This window comes from Euprymna scolopes, chromosome 13 (assembly GCF_053919585.1).
Source record: "Euprymna scolopes isolate OS-2025 chromosome 13, ASM5391958v1, whole genome shotgun sequence".
Classification (NCBI taxonomy): domain Eukaryota; kingdom Metazoa; phylum Mollusca; class Cephalopoda; order Sepiida; family Sepiolidae; genus Euprymna; species Euprymna scolopes.
In genome coordinates, this window is record NC_136494.1 from 46,802,514 (window position 1) to 46,821,217 (window position 18,704).

The following is an 18,704-nucleotide window of genomic DNA, read 5'->3' on the forward strand; positions in this document are numbered from 1 at the left end:
CTTCTTACCTCTTATACACATTCATTTTACCATATTTCCTTACCTTTTATACACATTTATTTTCACACTATTTCTTACTTTTATACACATTCATTTTTACACTATTTCCTACCTTTTTACACATTCATTTTTACACTATTTCTTACCTTTTATACACATTCATTTTACACTATTTCCTACCTTTTATACACATTCATTTTCAACTATTTCTTACCTTTTATACACATTTTATTTTCACACTATTTCTTACCTCTTACACACATCATTTTTACACTATTTCCTACCTTTTATACAAATTCATTTTCACACTATTTCTTACATTTTATACACATTTATTTTTACACTATTTCTTACCTATTTTACAATTCATTTTCCACTATTTCTTACCTTTTATACACATTTATTTTCACACTATTTCTTACCTTTTATACACATTCAATTTTTACACTATTCCTACCTTTTTATACACATTCATTTTTACACTATTTCTTACCTTTTATACACATTCATTTTTACCCTATTTCCTACCTTTTTTACACATTCATTTTACACTATTTCCTACCTTTTATACACATTCATTTTACACACTAATCCTTACCTCTTATACACATTCATTTTTACACTATTTCCTACCTTTTATACACATTCATTTTTACACTATTTCTTACCTTTTATACACATTCATTTTACACTATTTCCTACCTTTTATACACATTCATTTTTACACTATTTCCTACCTTTTATACACATTCATTTTTACACTATTTCCTACCTTTTATACACATTCATTTTTACACTATTCCTTACCTTTTATACACATTCATTTTTACACTATTTCTTACCTTTTATACACATTCATTTTTACACTATTTCTTACCTTTTATACACATTCATTTTTACACTATTTCTTACCTTTTATACACATTCATTTTACACTATTCTTACCTTTTATACACATTCATTTTACACTATTTCTTACCTTTTATACACATTCATTTTTACACTATTTCTTACCTTTTATACACATTCATTTTTACACAATTTCTTACCTTTTATACACATTCATTTTTACACTATTTCTTACCTTTTATACACATTCATTTTTACACTATTTCTTACCTTTTATACACATTCATTTTTACACTATTTCTTACCTTTTATACACATTCATTTTTACACTATTTCTTACCTTTTATACACATTCATTTTTACACTATTTCTTACCTTTTATACACATTCATTTTTACACTATTTCTTACCTTTTATACACATTCATTTTTAACACTATTTCTTACCTTTTATACACATTTATTTTCACACTATTTCTTACATTTTATACACATTCATTTTCACACTATTTCTTACCTTTTATACACATTCATTTTTACACTATTTCTTACATTTTATACACATTCATTTTTACACTATTTCTTTCATTTTATACACATTCATTTTTACACTATTTCTTACCTTTTATACACATTCATTTTTACACTATTTCTTACCTTTTATACACATTCATTTTTACACTATTTCTTACCTTTTATACACATTCATTTTCACACTATTTCTTACCTTTTATACACATTCATTTTTACACTATTTCTTACCTTTTATACACATTCATTTTTACACTATTTCTTACCTTTTATACACATTCATTTTCACACTATTTCTTACCTTTTATACACATTCATTTTTACACTATTTTTTTTACCTTGTATACACATTCATTTTTACACTATTTCTTACCTTTTATACACATTCATTTTTACACTATTTCCTACCTTTTATACACATTCATTTTTACACTATTTCTTACCTTTTATACACATTCATTTTTACACTATTTCTTACCTTTTATACACATTCATTTTTACACTATTTCTTACATTTTTATACCTATTGATTTTTACACTATTTCTTACCTTTTATACACATTCATTTTACACTATTTCTTACATTTTATACACATTCATTTTTACACTATTTCTTACATTTTGTACACATTCATTTTTACACTATTTCTTACATTTTATACACATTCATTTTTACACTATTTCTTACCTTTTATACACATTCATTTTTACACTATTTCTTACCTTTTATACACATTCATTTTCACACTATTTCTTACCTTTTATACACATTCATTTTTACACTATTTCTTACCTTTTATACACATTCATTTTTACACTATTTCTTACCTTTTATACACATTCATTTTCACACTATTTCTTACCTTTTATACACATTCATTTTTACACTATTTCTTACCTTTTATACACATTCATTTTTACACTATTTCTTACCTCTTATACACATTCATTTTCACACTATTTCTTACCTTTTATACACATTCATTTTTACACTATTTCTTACCTTTTATACACATTCATTTTTACACTATTTCTTACCTTTTATACACATTCATTTTACACTATATCCTACCTTTTATACACATTCATTTTTACACTATTTCTTACCTTTTATACACATTCATTTTTACACATTCATTTTTACACTATTTCTTATCTTTATACACATTCATTTTTACACTATTTCTTATCTTTTATACACATTCATTTTTACACTATTTCTTACCTTTATACACATTCATTTTCACACTATTTCTTACCTTTTATACACATTCATTTTTACACTATTTCTTACCTTTTATACACATTCATTTTTACACTATTTCTTACCTTTTATACACATTCATTTTCACACTATTTCTTACCTTTTATACACATTCATTTTTACACTATTTCTTACCTTTTATACACATTCATTTTTACACTATTTCTTACCTCTTATACACATTCATTTTCACACTATTTCTTACCTTTTATACACATTCATTTTTACACTATTTCTTACCTTTTATACACATTCATTTTTACACTATTTCTTACCTTTTATACACATTCATTTTACACTATATCCTACCTTTTATACACATTCATTTTTACACTATTTCTTACCTTTTATACACATTCATTTTTACACATTCATTTTTACACTATTTCTTATCTTTTATACACATTCATTTTTACACTATTTCTTATCTTTTATACACATTCATTTTTACACTATTACTTATCTTTTATACACATTCATTTTCACACTATTTCTTACCTTTTATACACATTCATTTTTACACTATTTCTTACCTTTTATACACATTCATTTTTACACTATTTCTTACCTTTTATACACATTCATTTTCACACTATTTCTTACCTTTTATACACATTCATTTTTACACTATTTCTTACCTTTTATACACATTCATTTTTCCACTATTTCTTACCTTTTATACACATTCATTTTTACACTATTTCTTACCTTTTATACACATTCATTTTTACACATTCATTTTTACACTATTTCTTATCTTTTATACACATTCATTTTTATCCATTCATTTTTACACTATTTCTTATCTTTTATACACATTCATTTTTACACATTCATTTTTACACTATTTCTTATCTTTTATACACATTTATTTTCACACTATTTCTTACCTTTTATACGCATTCATTTTTACACTATTTCTTACCTTTTATACACATTAATTTTTACACTATTTCTTACCTTTTATACACATTCATTTATACACTATTTCTTACCTTTTATACACATTTATTTTTACACATTCATTTTTACACTATTTCTTATCTTTTATACACATTCATTTTTACACTATTTCTTATCTTTTATACACATTCATTTTTACACTATTTCTTATCTTTTATACACATTCATTTTTACACTATTTCTTATCTTTTTATACACATTCATTTTTACACTATTTCTTACCTTTTATACACATTCATTTTCACACTATTTCCTACCTTTTATACACATTCATTTTTACACTATTTCTTACCTTTTATACACATTCATTTTTACACTATTTCTTACCTTTTATACACATTCATTTTTACACTATGTCTTACCTTTTATACACATTCATTTTTACACTATTTCTTACCTTTTATACACATTCATTTTTACACTATTTCTTACCTTTTATACACATTCATTTTCACACTATTTCCTACCTTTTATACACATTCATTTTTACACTATTTCCTACCTTTTATACACATTCATTTTCACACTATTTCCTACCTTTTATACACATTCATTTTCACACTATTTCCTACCTTTTATACACATGAATTTTTACACTATTTCTTACCTTTTATACACATTCATTTTTACACTATTTCTTACATTTTATACACATTAATTTTTACACTATTTCTTCCATTTTATACACATTCATTTTTACACTATTTCTTACATTTTATACATTCATTTTTACACTATTTCTTACCTTTTATACACATTCATTTTCACACTATTTCCTACCTTTTATACACATTCATTTTTACACTATTTCCTACCTTTTATACACATTCATTTTCACACTATTTCCTACCTTTTATACACATTCATTTTCACACTATTTCCTACCTTTTATACACATTAATTTTTACACTATTTCTTACCTTTTATACACATTCATTTTTACACTATTTCTTACCTTTTATACACATTAATTTTTACACTATTTCCTACCTTTTATACACATTAATTTTTACACTATTTCTTACATTTTATACACATTAATTTTCACACTATTTCTTACCTTTTATACACATTCATTTTTACACTATTTCTTACATTTTATACACATTCATTTTTACACTATTTCTTACATTTCATACACATTAATTTTTACACTATTTCCTACCTTTTATGCACATTCATTTTCACACTATTTCCTACCTTTTATACACATTCATTTTTACACTATTTCTTACATTTTATACACATTCATTTTTACACTATTTCCTACCTTTTATACACATTCATTTTCACACTATCTCTTCACTTTTATACACATTCATTTCTACATGATTTCTTAACCTTTTATAGATATTCATATTTTTATGTTTTTATGAAATTGAAAGCATTTCTCATGGATAAAAAAACAAATTTTTAGTGCCAATAACAAATATTCTAAGTTTTAAACATTCGCACGCATTTAAAAGAAAAAAATCACTTTTTTTGTTTCGTTAAAATAATGAAATGAATTTTTAATCGCGTGCAAGCGACTCTATAAGTAACTCCGTCGGTCCATCTGTCAGTAAGACTTTTGTGCTCAAAGGTCTGTTGTTAACCTCATTCTTGACCCTTCTATCGAGAGCCGTCGCAGGCTGCGGGGAGAATCTGCCTACATGAAAGAGTGCCAAGCCGCGCTAAAACGACTACCAAGGTCCAGCGACCTGGTTACTGCTACCCGTAGGGAGCTTCACAGGGATCTAGTGAAGGGGGTTGCCGACGACCCGCTATGCGCGCGTTTAGGTTGGCAGCAGAGCGAGATCTGCTCCGCCTGGAGCTGGGTGCCAGGTTCAAGTCATCTGAACAACTCTGAGTTCTCTCTGACCTGGTGCTTGGCCCGAAATGCACTTTCACTCAACAACAAACAACGCAGTTTCGGGTCAGGCAGTTGCCTGATTTTCCCTGTTGTGTGAAAACAGCCGTAGAAATGACTGATCACGCTTTCTTCAATTACCGTGAACTCTGCCAGTACTGGTCTTATGTCAGCGAGGTGACGGCTCGCATCGATTCTGAGCATCCTCGGCCAATTACCGTATCCAATGTCGTGGACAACGTGAGACCGCCATGGGACCGGGGAAGACAAATTGTCTACGTTACGATCCTAGCCGTGGCGAAAATGGCGTCTGCAAGGTGGCTGGGGATGTTGTCTTTTTCTGATCAGGATCTGATCACTTTCTTTAAACACCAACTACGGGTGAAGATCAGATGTGATAGAAGAAGGCTGCATCGCACTGCATTTGACAGAAGATTTGAATATGTGTTCTCCGCCTAGGTGTGGAACGCACAGTTCCATAAAGTAAAATTAAACAAGTAGCCTCTCAGCTAGCTGAGTGTGTGTTCCATCCCTCCCCGATTAGGAAGCCTCCAAGATCCCCAACCCCTCCTACTTGCAAGTTTTGTTTTCACCCCTTCCTCTAAATTTCACCCATCTTGGAGAGAAAGAAATAAAAACTAACCCCCATTCCTTACCCACAAAATTTTCTTATCTCCATTCACGCCCATATAGAGGGCATCCCCACTTAGAGACTGACCTGCAGAAGCGAGGTTTCTTTTACAAACCTCATGGAACAGGCAGTCTATCAACTAGACGGGGTTGGGAGGGTCCTACTAATCACCTTTTGTTTTTTCTTCCCCCGCCCTCAACTCAAATGAATTATTGTGCCATTTTTATTGTCATATTTTTGTTTTTACATGTCAATAAAAATCGTTTTAAAAATTGGGAGTTAAGTAGGATGTCTCCCAGTGCAATATTATGATGAAAGAAGATACTAGCTGGGAGAAACTTTTGATTTTGTTTAGTTCTGGAGTGACAAGGATGACCAACGACCCCCACAATCCTCCCTTTTGAGTTGGCCATGTGCCTAAGATTTTTGTTCATTGTTGATTTTCACTGTATATTTAAAATGAATAAAGGATTTAATATCTCAAAGTGTAGTATCTGTTCCGGCAGATACTGCAAGCAAAGACCATATGTGGGGGCAACCCTCCATACCATTTGTCACTATCCAGCTCCCCTACTCCCCAGGGAGCTTGTCCCCATTTCCCCTTCACTCCTCACATTAAAAATCGGCCTTGTGCCTAATTTGCTTGGTGGCGGAGCAAATAAATACCCTTTTCTTGGCCTTTTGGCCAAGATCAAAATGTAGTAACTGTTCCGGCAGATACTGCAAGCAAAGACCATATGTGGGGGCAACCCCATATATAAGACCTTGGTCAATGTAGGGGCAACCCTTCATACCAATTGTCACTATCCAGCTCCCCTACTCCCCGGGGAGATTGACCCCATTTCCCCTTCACTCCTCACATTAAAAATCGGCCTTGTACCTAATTTGCTCGGTGGGGGAGCAAATACCCTTTTCTTGCCTTTTGGCCAAGATCAAAGTGTAGTATCTGTTCTTATGCTGTACTTATTGTAATCTAAAGTAGGGGATCACTTTTCTGTATTAATTTAATGTAAAATGATCACCCACTTTACAAGTCAGTCTCAAAGCCATTCAAGTCATTCTCCAGATCATTCAAGTTATTTTTTAAGGATTCCAGTTATAAGCATTCAAGTCATTCTTAAGGTTATTCAATTCATCTTTAAGTTCATTAAGTCATTCTAAGTCATTTACTTTTTATTTATTTAAGTCATTTTAGCCCATTTTTCGGTCATTTAAGTTTATCTTTAAGAATTATATGTCAATCCTACATTCACGCATTCATTCATTACATGAGAGCACACGACTAATCACTATCTGCCTTGTTGTTTTTTAAAATTCAATCAGAAATAATTTCTTTTGAATTAATGTTTAATGCCATCTACAAAAACTCTAAGTGTTGATCCTAATGCATGAGTCAATCCGTACTATACAAAATGCAATATCTGCAAAATATATTTAAATTATTTTCTTTTTAAATTAACAAAGATTATCTAATTGAATAGTTGAAGAAATTACTTAACACAATATGAACATTTGAGGAGTTTGTGAACATTAGGATGATTGTCTTTATCAATCTTTCACTGAATTACCATGCGTACATAGAAAAAATAAAAAAAGATAAACTTCAAGGGCTATATCTTCTAAAGTAGGCTAGAAACCCTCACAATTTTTTTTGAGAACTTCAAAAAAACAAAAAAAAAAAAGCAGTCATAGTAGATGCTGTAAAAAAAAAAAATATGAAAATTGAAGAGGACATATTTTCTTTAGACTGACCGTAAGCTACATAAGTAAAAAATTGATGATTTAGGGGACATGCTTTTGGGTTAGCAAAATTTTATTTTCTACCAGGTATGGGGTTAAAATAATTAAATATTCCGATTCTACAGTCCCTAAATGCTTTTCCTACCAAATTTCAGAAATATTGAATAAGTGGAAGTATTTTTTATTTTATTTTATAAAACACTGAAATTTTGTGACGTTTTGCGGCATAAATTTGGAAGCAAAATATGCAAATTTTACGCCCCCCCCCCTAAAATCCGAACGGTAAGGTTTTGGACCAAATAATTTGACAAATTTTCCTAACTTATGAAGGGGAATATTTGTGCTAAATTTCAAGTAATTCGGTGTTGGTGTGTGTAATGGCCTGGTGAATTGACAAGGAATGACCCCATTGTTAATATTTTGTTCTTACATTGTTTTCTCATTTTACCTTCCAATCGTCGACTATTTTCAATTATTTATGAAAACTTTCAAGTAGCATGTTGTACACCAGGGGTGGGCAAACTTTTCAGTGCAAGGACCGCATTAAAAAATTCTAAATGTTACTGGGCCGCATAGTATATTTTCCAATATAATTGATATTTAAAAAAGACAAAATAAAAGGATTTCAGACAAAAAAATAATTAATTTTCATTTATTAGCATTTTAAAGTACTATAGAAGATTCCCATAAAACACATTTATTTGAAAGATACAGTAACTTTAAACTTTAAAAGAAAACAATTTTATTAATATGTATTTTTAAGTATGAGTTTCATATGAAACATATTTGAAAAACAAATAACCTTGTTTGAAGAATAAAAGCAATTCTTAAGTAACTATGTTCAAAGACATTAAAAAATATCTTATTAATTAATATTTTAGAATAAAATCTTTAAAAGATACACATATAAAGTAACTCAAAAGGACAAAAATGAATTTATATATTAAAAAATAACCGTCACATGAAGCACATTTATTTAAAAATAAAGTAACTCCATTTTTAGAGGAAAACATATTTCTATTGACATTTTAAAACAGTAACTTCATATGAAATATATTTGAAAAACATAATAGCTCAGCAACTGAGCAACAGAAGGATCAGTGAGAATGATGCAACTGACTGCAATCATTTACCAGTTTGTTGAAATTAGGTGTCAAGTTGCTTGTACTGATTCTTAACACTGACTGAAGATTTAAATCTGTGAGAAGTGATCTGTTCTTTGACTTGTTAATTTTCAATATGGAAAAAGTATGCTCACATATGTAAGTTGAAGCAAATAACACAAACATCTTCCTTGGAAAATTTTTCATATTTTAAAACTTTTCTGGGTGCAGAGATGCATAAAATTTGACGATTTGTTTATTTTCAAAAAGCTTTTTTAAAGAGCTGTCGGCTTGCAAATCAATAAGATCTACCTGTAGTTCTTCGGCAGCTGTTTCAACGTCACATGCAAAAGGTGAGCTGAGCAAATCAAACTGTCCTTCAATTGCCTTGAAATCAGCAAATCTTCTGATAAATTTCTCTTTTAGAGCCATCAAATGGGAACTGTATTTGTCTGATAACGCTTGTGTAACAGCTCGTGTTTTCAACAGAGGAAAATGAACAAAGTTTTGCTCTTTAAGCTGCTTGGCAAAAAGTTTAAGTTTCAATTGAAACGCTTTCACTTCAACATACAATTCATGAGCAAATACACTTTTGCGTTGTAGTTTTTTATTTTTTCTTTGTACTCACTCAGATTTTGCAATATGTCTACAGCAAATGCAAAATCACAAACCCATTCGTCACACTCCATTTCTTTTAAAAAGTCACAAGGAATTTTTTTCATATTAAAAAACATGACAACCTCTGCTTTAACGTCCCATATTCTCTTCAGTACTTCCCCCATACTTAACCATCGGATATTTGTGTGATACAGCACATCAGTAAAAGCTGCCTCGATATCTTACAAGAAACATTGGCACTGCCTGTGTTTCAGTCCCTTTGCTCTTAAGTTCACTGCACGCACTACTGGATCCATAACATGTTCGAGTTTCAAAGATGATTTACAGAGGTTTTGATGACAACACACTGTGCGATGGAAAATCTTTGATTTTTTTTATTCATCAAGGTCACAAGGCCACAGTGTTTGCTTCTAAGTGAAGGAGCGCCATCAGTTGTAATACTTGCCAGTTTATCCAGGCTTAACCTAGACCTGATTATACTGCTAATGATACTGTTGTATAAATCGTTTCCAGTAGCTGTGTCTTTGAGAGACTCCATGGATAGCAATTCTTCTGTAATTTCAAAGTTTTTGTCAATTCAAAAATGGATAAGCATCGAAAATTTCACAAAAATCTGACCATTAGTAGCTTTTTGCTAGATTTGTTAAACGGATATGTTTTCAATGCTTACATATATATGTTTTCAATACTTACATATATGCAAAAAGTTTATAAAAAGGTAACATTAACATAACATAACGTTATTTTAAAGCGCCAATTATGTAAACACGATTTTCGTCTCGCAATTTCATTATTTTCGTACGATGAAAATTTTTTTTTTTTTAATTATTACTAGTTTATTTTGCCCTTCTTTAAAATGGTACAGAAGTTATATTGATAATATTAATTTATAATAAAGTTACATCGTGGTACATATAGGGGGTAATTCTGCAATAAAATTTGTTTTTAATCTTAACAGGAATAATATTTTTTTTATTGTTATTAACATGAAAATGGAATTTATAAATTTATTTGAAATCATTGATATTTGTTAAATTAACGGGAAATGAAGCCATTTTTGATAGGTATTAACATGAAACGATAGAATTCATAAATTTATTTTAAATTATTTGGTTTTTTATATTTTTTTTCAATAAATTATTTTTTCGCGGAATTTGTTTTTTCTATTAAAATTGACTTATTTCACGCATTCGTAATTTTTAACAAAAAATCAGTAAACCAGAACGAAATTAGAAGTTCCGTTCCATTTTTGTGACAACCGAAAAACATAGCGTGCTTATCCATATTTACCATAATGTTGATACAATTCACAAAAATATTAAAAAAAGAAGTAAAATGAGTACTTCAAAATATAGTTATCAAAAACATAACAAAAAAATTAGAAAGCGCATGAAACAAAAGATTCGATTGGTATTCACACATTCTTGTAATTTTTTTAAACACCCACAAAATGTTACCTTTTATAAACTTTTTGCATATATTGAATTAATTTTTGGTCATTTATAGAAAAATGGAAAACAAGATTAAAAGTGTGTTTTAATAAATATTTTATAAATCAGTTAATTTATTTTAATCAATAATAAATGTACAAAATTGACTAATATATATATATATGTAGGTGGCCTGTAAAATTTAAAATTTTAGGTATTATTTCAATCAAGATATTTTGAACAAGTAAATATTTGACAAAACGGGTCAATATTGATTAAATTTTTTAAATATTTTGCTTGAATTTGAATAAAACACTCTTATTGATATTCTAAAAAGTTTAACTTACATAATGGGAATTTAAATTTACTAAATTTTTGTAACAAATTAGCATAATTACAGATGTAAACCAAATAATTAGTCAATATTTTTACTTACTAAAATGCTTGGCAATGAATTTATAAGATATCCTTTCTTTGGAAATTCTAAATATCATATGAAAATTTTAGTGTTTTTTAGAAATAACAGAGATGGAAGGGAGAGTTCGCTAAGACTTGACTAGTCAGTCGGCTGGACCCCAGACTACAAGCGCCAGATTTTATGGTCCCCACAATATTTTTAGTATATCAAAATAATTTATTGCCTGCTTTCAGCCAGGCAAAAGTTTCGGTACGGCAAATCAAAAAGGCTCCAATAGAGCTATGCCTGGCAGTCTAGCTGAGAACCAAGTGTAAACTTACCAGTCCCCATAAAAGTCATTTTTTAATGTGTAATTCATAAGGTTTCTTCGTTTTCTTTTACTTTATTTGTTTTTCTTTCTCCAGAAATTTAGTTAGATTGTCAGCGAAGGTATATTTTCATCTCCAAATTTTCATTTTTTGCAAGGATCTGCCCGTACTTGTGTCCGACAGTCCGCACAACTATGAGAAAACCACAATTCAATATTCAGTACTTGGAGGGCCGCATGAATTCCTTTGGCGGGCCGCAGGCGACCCGCAGGATGTAGTTTACCCACCCCTATTGTACACTAACAACGAACTGATGCAATCTGACTTTGTTTTAAAATCAAAATATATTTTTTGTTGTCTTAGAATTTTCAATCAATTGATTCAAGGATCGATACTCTATGGCTGACTGGGATAGCTTCCGTACATTCATATCTGATCTACCTCTGCATTCCATGTTTAAAAAGGATGTGTCCTCTATAGCGTCAGACCTGACCCAATGATTAATTGTAGGCATAGACCAAGTCATACCATCAAAAAAAATTCTAACAAAAACCTAACAGCCAGCCATGGTTCTCCCCAGAATGTGCTGCTGCCATTGTGCACAGAAATCACTTTTTTCATAGCTACCAACGTAATAGATGTACTGAGACTAAAGCTGCTTTCAGGACTGATCTGATTACTCCTGATCTGAAATGGAACACGTATATCAAATCTGTTGCCCAGGTCGCTGGGAAAATGGTGGGATCCTTCTACCGCTCCAGAAGATATCTCACTACTGATGCAATTCTCTATTTGTATAAAAGCCAAGTATGTCCAAAGATGGAGTACTGCTGCCACATCTGGGCTGGAGCTTCTAAAAACAGCCTATCCTGCCTTGACAAAGTACAAAATAGACTTCGTGGCTTAGTGGAGGATGCCTTTTTCTCTTCCCTGCAACCTCTCTCCCACAGAGGAGACGTTGCGAGCCTGTCTTTGTTTTATCGTTATTTCCATGGCAAGTGCTCGTCCCCCCTTGCCAATCTTTCACGATAAACACCCGTCTAGCTAAAACCACTGTCAGTAATTTTCCCCACTCTTTATCTGTGCCTATATCAAAACGTAGATTCCATGAACAAAGCTTCTTTTTGAGAAGTGCACGCCTGTGGAATTCTCTTCTGTTTGCCTGTTTCCCACCTGACTACAACTTGGATGTCTTCAAATCCAACATAAACAAATTCCTGATTAATCGCCCCCTTAAGTAAGACACTTTATCAAATCGCCAATACCAACTATTACTGCGATATTATCCCATTGATTATTGTATGCACAATAGCCCTTATCCCCGAGTGGCTTCCAGGCCTTGATAAGTGGTGATTCCCCATGTAAAAAAAAAAAAAAAAAAATTACCTGTGGGTTTATGTAATAATTTGAAAATTTACAAAAGAATATCTAATTAAATATTTATACATTTTAAAAGAATCAGAATCTGAAATTTAGAATGGAATCGGTAATTAGATCAGAATTGGAAAAAATTTCAGAATCGTCCCATCATTAGTAATTACTCTCACATTTTGTTACATTTATTTTTAAGGTAATTTATATGTGCTTTGTATATACCAGGGAATTTATATTCTTCAACAATGGGTATTTCTTTATTATTAAATTTGAGAAAAGGATCAAGGTGTAGTTTTCTTTGTTTTTATCTGGGAGAATTTGAAGTCATTTATGTTAGCCCATTCGCTAATTTTGTTAAGACATTGTTGTAATTGTCGTTCAATAGCGTGGAGATGTTTTGATTTGTAACAGGTCAGAAAATCATCAACAAATAGAAAAGGTTCTACTCAGAGATTCAGAATTTTAACAATGCTGTTAATTTTGATATTGAAGAGTATGGCTTATAATACAATTTGTAGTATTCCCATTTCCTGTTCATAGATTTCAGAAAAAGTTTTTCTAAATATGATACAAAACGATTATGGATATGAAATTTTCTATAGATGTTGGTAGTGTACCTTTGGATCCAAATTTATTAAGTTCTAGCATTGTGTCATATTGCCATGCAGTGTCAAATGCCTTCTCAGAATCAAAAACATTGCAATTAAATGTTTTTTTGATAAAAGGCATTTCTAATGAGTGTTTCTAAATTAATTAGTAGATTGTTAGTTTCTAAAGTCCAAGTTAGTTTGTTGTTGACCATTCTCAATAGGGTTTTACATGGTTAGGCAGATCGGTTTATAGCTGGGTTTTATAAATCTTTTCCAGTTTTGGGTATGGGGATGATGTTAGCTTGTTTCCAGAGATTAGGTACTTAACCACTAATCCAGATATTGTTCAGGATGTAGGTATTTCATGGAAGGATCTGAAAGCTATTTGAGAAATTTGTAATATATATTGTCTGACCCTACTGAGATTGGGTAAGGGAGTTCTGTAATTTGCGTAAAAAGAAAGTTGTATTTTTTTGTGTTTTTGGAGTGAAAGTCCAATTTAATCTTTTCATTATTTTCTTTAAAGTTCTGACATTTTTTTTATCGTAGTTTGTAGCAGAGGAGTTTTGTGCAAAGTGTTGGGCAAATATATTGACAATTTCTTTGGGATCAGTTACTTTTGTATTGTTATTGTTTAGATGTTTAAGAGGGGTAGTTGTATTTTTGCCAGTGATTTTCTTGATCATATTCCACACCACACATAGTTTTGTGTTGGACTTAATTTTGAATATGAATTCTTTCCATGTGAAATATTTAGATTGTGTAATTGTTTGTTGTGCTTTGGCTCTGCATATTTTGAAAGAATTTAAGTTTTCCACTGCTGGATGTGTCTTAAATTGTGTAGAGCAGCTTTGTGTAGTTTGATAGCTTTTCTTGATTCATCGTTGAACCAAGGGTTTGGTGAGTTTGGAAAATTTAGGAATGCATTTTTCTGCTATGGAAATTATTGTTTTAGTGAAGTATGTAATTTGATCTTGGTTTTGGGTATTTGAATTGAGAGTTAGTTCTATGGAGCAAATAGTTTGAAATTTGATCAGTTTGCTTTTTTGAGGTTCCAATTCAAAATTTTGTCTACTGGATTAGTATTCAGACTTTCTAGTATTATTGGTAAGTGATCACTTGTGTGTTGAACATGTAAAGTCCATTAGAATGGACAGATCACATGGGGTTAGGTTTATTGCTAAAAATTTTCCTGGGTCTAGGCACGTGTGTCGGAGATTGGTTGTTGTAAATGCATAGGTTATTTGTGATTCTTTCTATGAGTTTATCCTGGGGGGTATTAAAGGTTAGGATGTATTGGTGGTTGTTTTTCTTATTTGTATTCTTTGTACATTTGTAATGTTTTGCATTTTTAGATTGTCTTTGATTTCTTCTATAGTGCATAATGATAGTTCAGAGCTTTTAATTATGCTAGTAATACACACGGACGAAAAAACGCTTTGGATAATCACAGATTTCAAGGTAGTTCTACTAAAATAGCCATATTTTTTAAACCAAAGCACTTCAAGTCTTCAAATTACTACTGTTTTGTTCGGAAATGAATATACTTTTAAATGAATTAATAAATATGAATGTACATTATATATTTTAAGAGTTTTAAGCAAATAAAGTGTTAAAAATGTGAACGTCATAAAATGGCGTTTTCGGTAAGGTTTTATAATGAAATGTGAAATAGTAAGGCACATTAAAAAGGTGTGACGGAAAATTAATAGATCCAAAACGGAGGCTATAAAAAGCGGGGAGTCGTTCATGGTTTGCACCATGGATAAAGCCCCTACTCACAGACACAATGAGAGACAACCGGCAAACATTCCTCACCTTGAGTGGAATGGGAAACAGTTCCAGGTGGGCGTCCCAGAACCGCCCCCCTCAGTTACAGCAGAGGTAACTGTAATGAACAAATGCCACGCGACCTTTGGAAGGGTGCCAAAGAAGCCGATGAAAGTGAGCACCCACGCCATCCAAGCCTTCGCGGACACAGGAGCCCAAACTTGCTCTGTTGGCCCCGAGATTCAAGGACTCCTCGGGTACCCAAATGGGTACTTGGTTCCAACTACTCATCGGATAAGGGGTATAACAAATAGCCAGTTACACATCAAGGGGGTCCTGTTTTTACATATTAAGGTGGGATCAAGAGAAACACGACAGGCAGTGTATGTGTCTGACAACACATCCGGGCTCTACTTATCACAAACGGCACTTAAGGAGCTGAAATTATTGCCATCCAATTTTCCTACATCATTATCGCAAAGCAGCTCAGCGGAAACAGAAGAGACGGCCCCTTGCGGGTGCCCGCGCAGAGCACCGGCTCCGAAGAAACCAGCAGCAATCCCATTGGAGCCAACCGACATTAACAGAGAAAAATTGGAACAATGACTAAAGGAACATTTCAAGGCCAGCACATTCAATACCTGTCCACACCAACCACTCCAAGTAATGAAGGGTAAACCCTTAGAAATAAAATTCCTCCCAGATGCGACACCGACGGCAATCCACACACCAATACCTGTCCCCCATCATTGGAAGGAAAAGGTGAAACAAGATATAGACCGTGACGTGGCACTGGGGATAATCGAACCCGTACCAGTAGGCACACCAACTACTTGGTGCTCGAGAATGGTGGTCACACCAAAAAAGGATGGGTCCCCAAGGCGGACGGTGGACTTACAAAAGTTGAACGAGGCGACCATGAGGGAGACGCACCACACTTTGTCCCCATTCAATCAGGTCTCAGTAATACCTGCACATACCAGGAAGACTGTACTCGATGCGTGGAACGGTTACCACAGTTTACCGCTGTCTCCAGCTGCACGAAACGCCACCACGTTCATCACTGAATGGGGTCGATACAGGTACTGTCAAGCCCCTCAAGGATTCCATGGATCAGGAGATGGCTACACCCATCGATTTGATGATATCACCATGGACATGGCTCGAAAAACGCGGTGTATAGATGACAGTCTCCTGTGGGACAACTCAATGGAATCCTCATTCTGGCACACAATTGAATATATAAACCACTGCGCCGATAGAGGGATTGTGTTTAACCCAGACAAGTTTCACTTTGCTGACATGGAAGTGGAATTCGCAGGGTTTCAAGTAACAGCGAACGGGGTCAAACCCACAAGAAGAATGACTGAAGCCATCCTGAGCTTCCCCACCCCGACAAATATTAATGGGGTTAGGTCCTGGTTCGGACTTGTAAACCAAGTTTCCTATGCATTCTCACAAGCGGAAGTTATGGCCTCATTCCGAGAGTTGCTGAAAACAAAGGACAGGAAATTTTATTGGGATGAGACATTGGAACAGATATTCCAAGAATCGAAAAAAATAATAGTGAAAAGAATTGAAAAAGGCATTCAAACGTTTGAAATGAACAGAGCAACAGGACTCGCGACAGACTACAGCAAAACAGGGATATCGTATTTTCTGTTTCAAAAGCACTGTAGATGTGAGGATGGCCATTGGAAACTCTTCCTAGCGGGATCCCGTTTTACCAATGACGCGGAATCACGATATGCACCAGTGGAAGGTGAAACCATGGCTCTGATCTATGGGTTGGAATCATGCCGCATGTTCATACTCGGATGCCCAGACTTGGTGATTACAGTGGATCACTTATCGCTCATAAAGATATTTTCAGACCGAGCCCTGGAGAATATAAAAAACCCACATTGTTTAACTTCAAGGAAAAGTCACACATGTGTAAATTCCAGATAAAACATCGACCGGGAAAACTCAACTTGGCCCCTGACTGTGCATCTCGGTACCCAGCGGGCACCCCACCAAGAGACCAGGACCAATCCATTGACACCGCAGTCAAAGCCGCCTTCACATCGATATACGAGAATGATACTACGTTAAGAGCCATCACATGGGGAAGGATTGTGGCTGCGGCAGCCACAGACGAAGAATGCAGGACTTTGAAAGAACTGATTCAAAATGGCTTCCCCCAGTCACGTAACAATATCCCAACCGTAGTTCGAGTCTTCTGGCCTATGCGTGAGGAGTTATATTGCCTGGAAGGTACTGTTCAAGGGGAACAAAATCCTAATACCTCGACAACTCCGCGCAGAGGTATTGGAATCTCTTCATTCCGCTCATCAGGGTGTGAACAGAATGCTGGCGAATGCGAGACAACGACTATTCTGGCCGGGGTTGGATGCTAACATCAGGCAAACAAGAGCCCAGTGCCGCATGTGCAATGAAATCGCACCATCTCAGCCCAGGGAACCCTTGATGTCCCCAGCAGACCCGGAATTTCCATTCCAACAAGTGGTGGTTGACTTCGTCCAGATGCAGGGTAGACACTTTATGGTATACGCAGACAGGTATACGGGATGGGTTGAAGTGGCCCTAATGACATCGGGAAGAGCCAAGACGGTGTGCGATAACTTGAGGACTTGGTTCTGTACCTACGGCGTACCGGAAGAAATTTCGTCGGATGGTGGACCATCATTTTAATCCCAGGAATATGACTCCTTTTTGAGGAATTGGGGCATACGAAAACGTACCTCATCAGCGCATTATGCCCAAGGCAACGGCCGCGCAGAGTTAGCCGTCAAAACCGCGAGACGTATATTGGTGGACAATACGGACAGTTATGGACGCCTGTGCCACGATCGGGCGGCCCGAGCACTACTGACCCATAGGAACACGCCTGTCCAAGATCTGGACATGTCCCCAGCCATGATGCTGTATGGTCGGGTCATTAAAGACCACCTTCCTGTCCTGCGGGACAAATACCAGGTTCGAAAACAGTGGACAGAAATAGGCAAACTAAGGGAAGTGGCAATGGCCAAAAGACACATGAGGAACGAGCAGTATTACAACCAACATTGTCGCCCACTCCGGGAACTCCAGGTAGGAGATTACGTCCAGATCCAGAACCAGGACGGGAACCACCCACGTCGATGGACAAAGACGGGGAGAATCGTGGAGACCCAGGGGTACCGACGGTACCAAGTCCGGGTTGATGGAAGCTATCGAGTGACATTGCGCAACCGTCGGTTTCTCCGCAGAATACACCCGGTAGTG

At 33.8% G+C, this 18,704-nt stretch overlaps 1 protein-coding gene, 1 long non-coding RNA gene and 1 pseudogene across 2 annotated transcripts in view; 1 reads left to right on the forward strand and 2 right to left on the reverse strand.

Annotated features, from left to right (window-relative positions):
- The window catches only part of LOC145292007 (ras-related protein Rab-18-like), a gene marked incomplete in the record, with an annotated part of 169,663 nt that overhangs the window by 64,477 nt on the left and 86,482 nt on the right, over positions 1–18,704 (reverse strand).
- LOC145292003 (uncharacterized) lies at positions 719–1,283 on the reverse strand. Its single transcript, XR_013869531.1, has 2 exons — positions 946–1,283; positions 719–912 (listed from the first exon to the last, which is right to left on the reverse strand). It is a non-coding gene; the product is annotated as an uncharacterized LOC145292003 (long non-coding RNA).
- Positions 6,993–7,113, forward strand: LOC145292624 (U2 spliceosomal RNA; annotated as a pseudogene).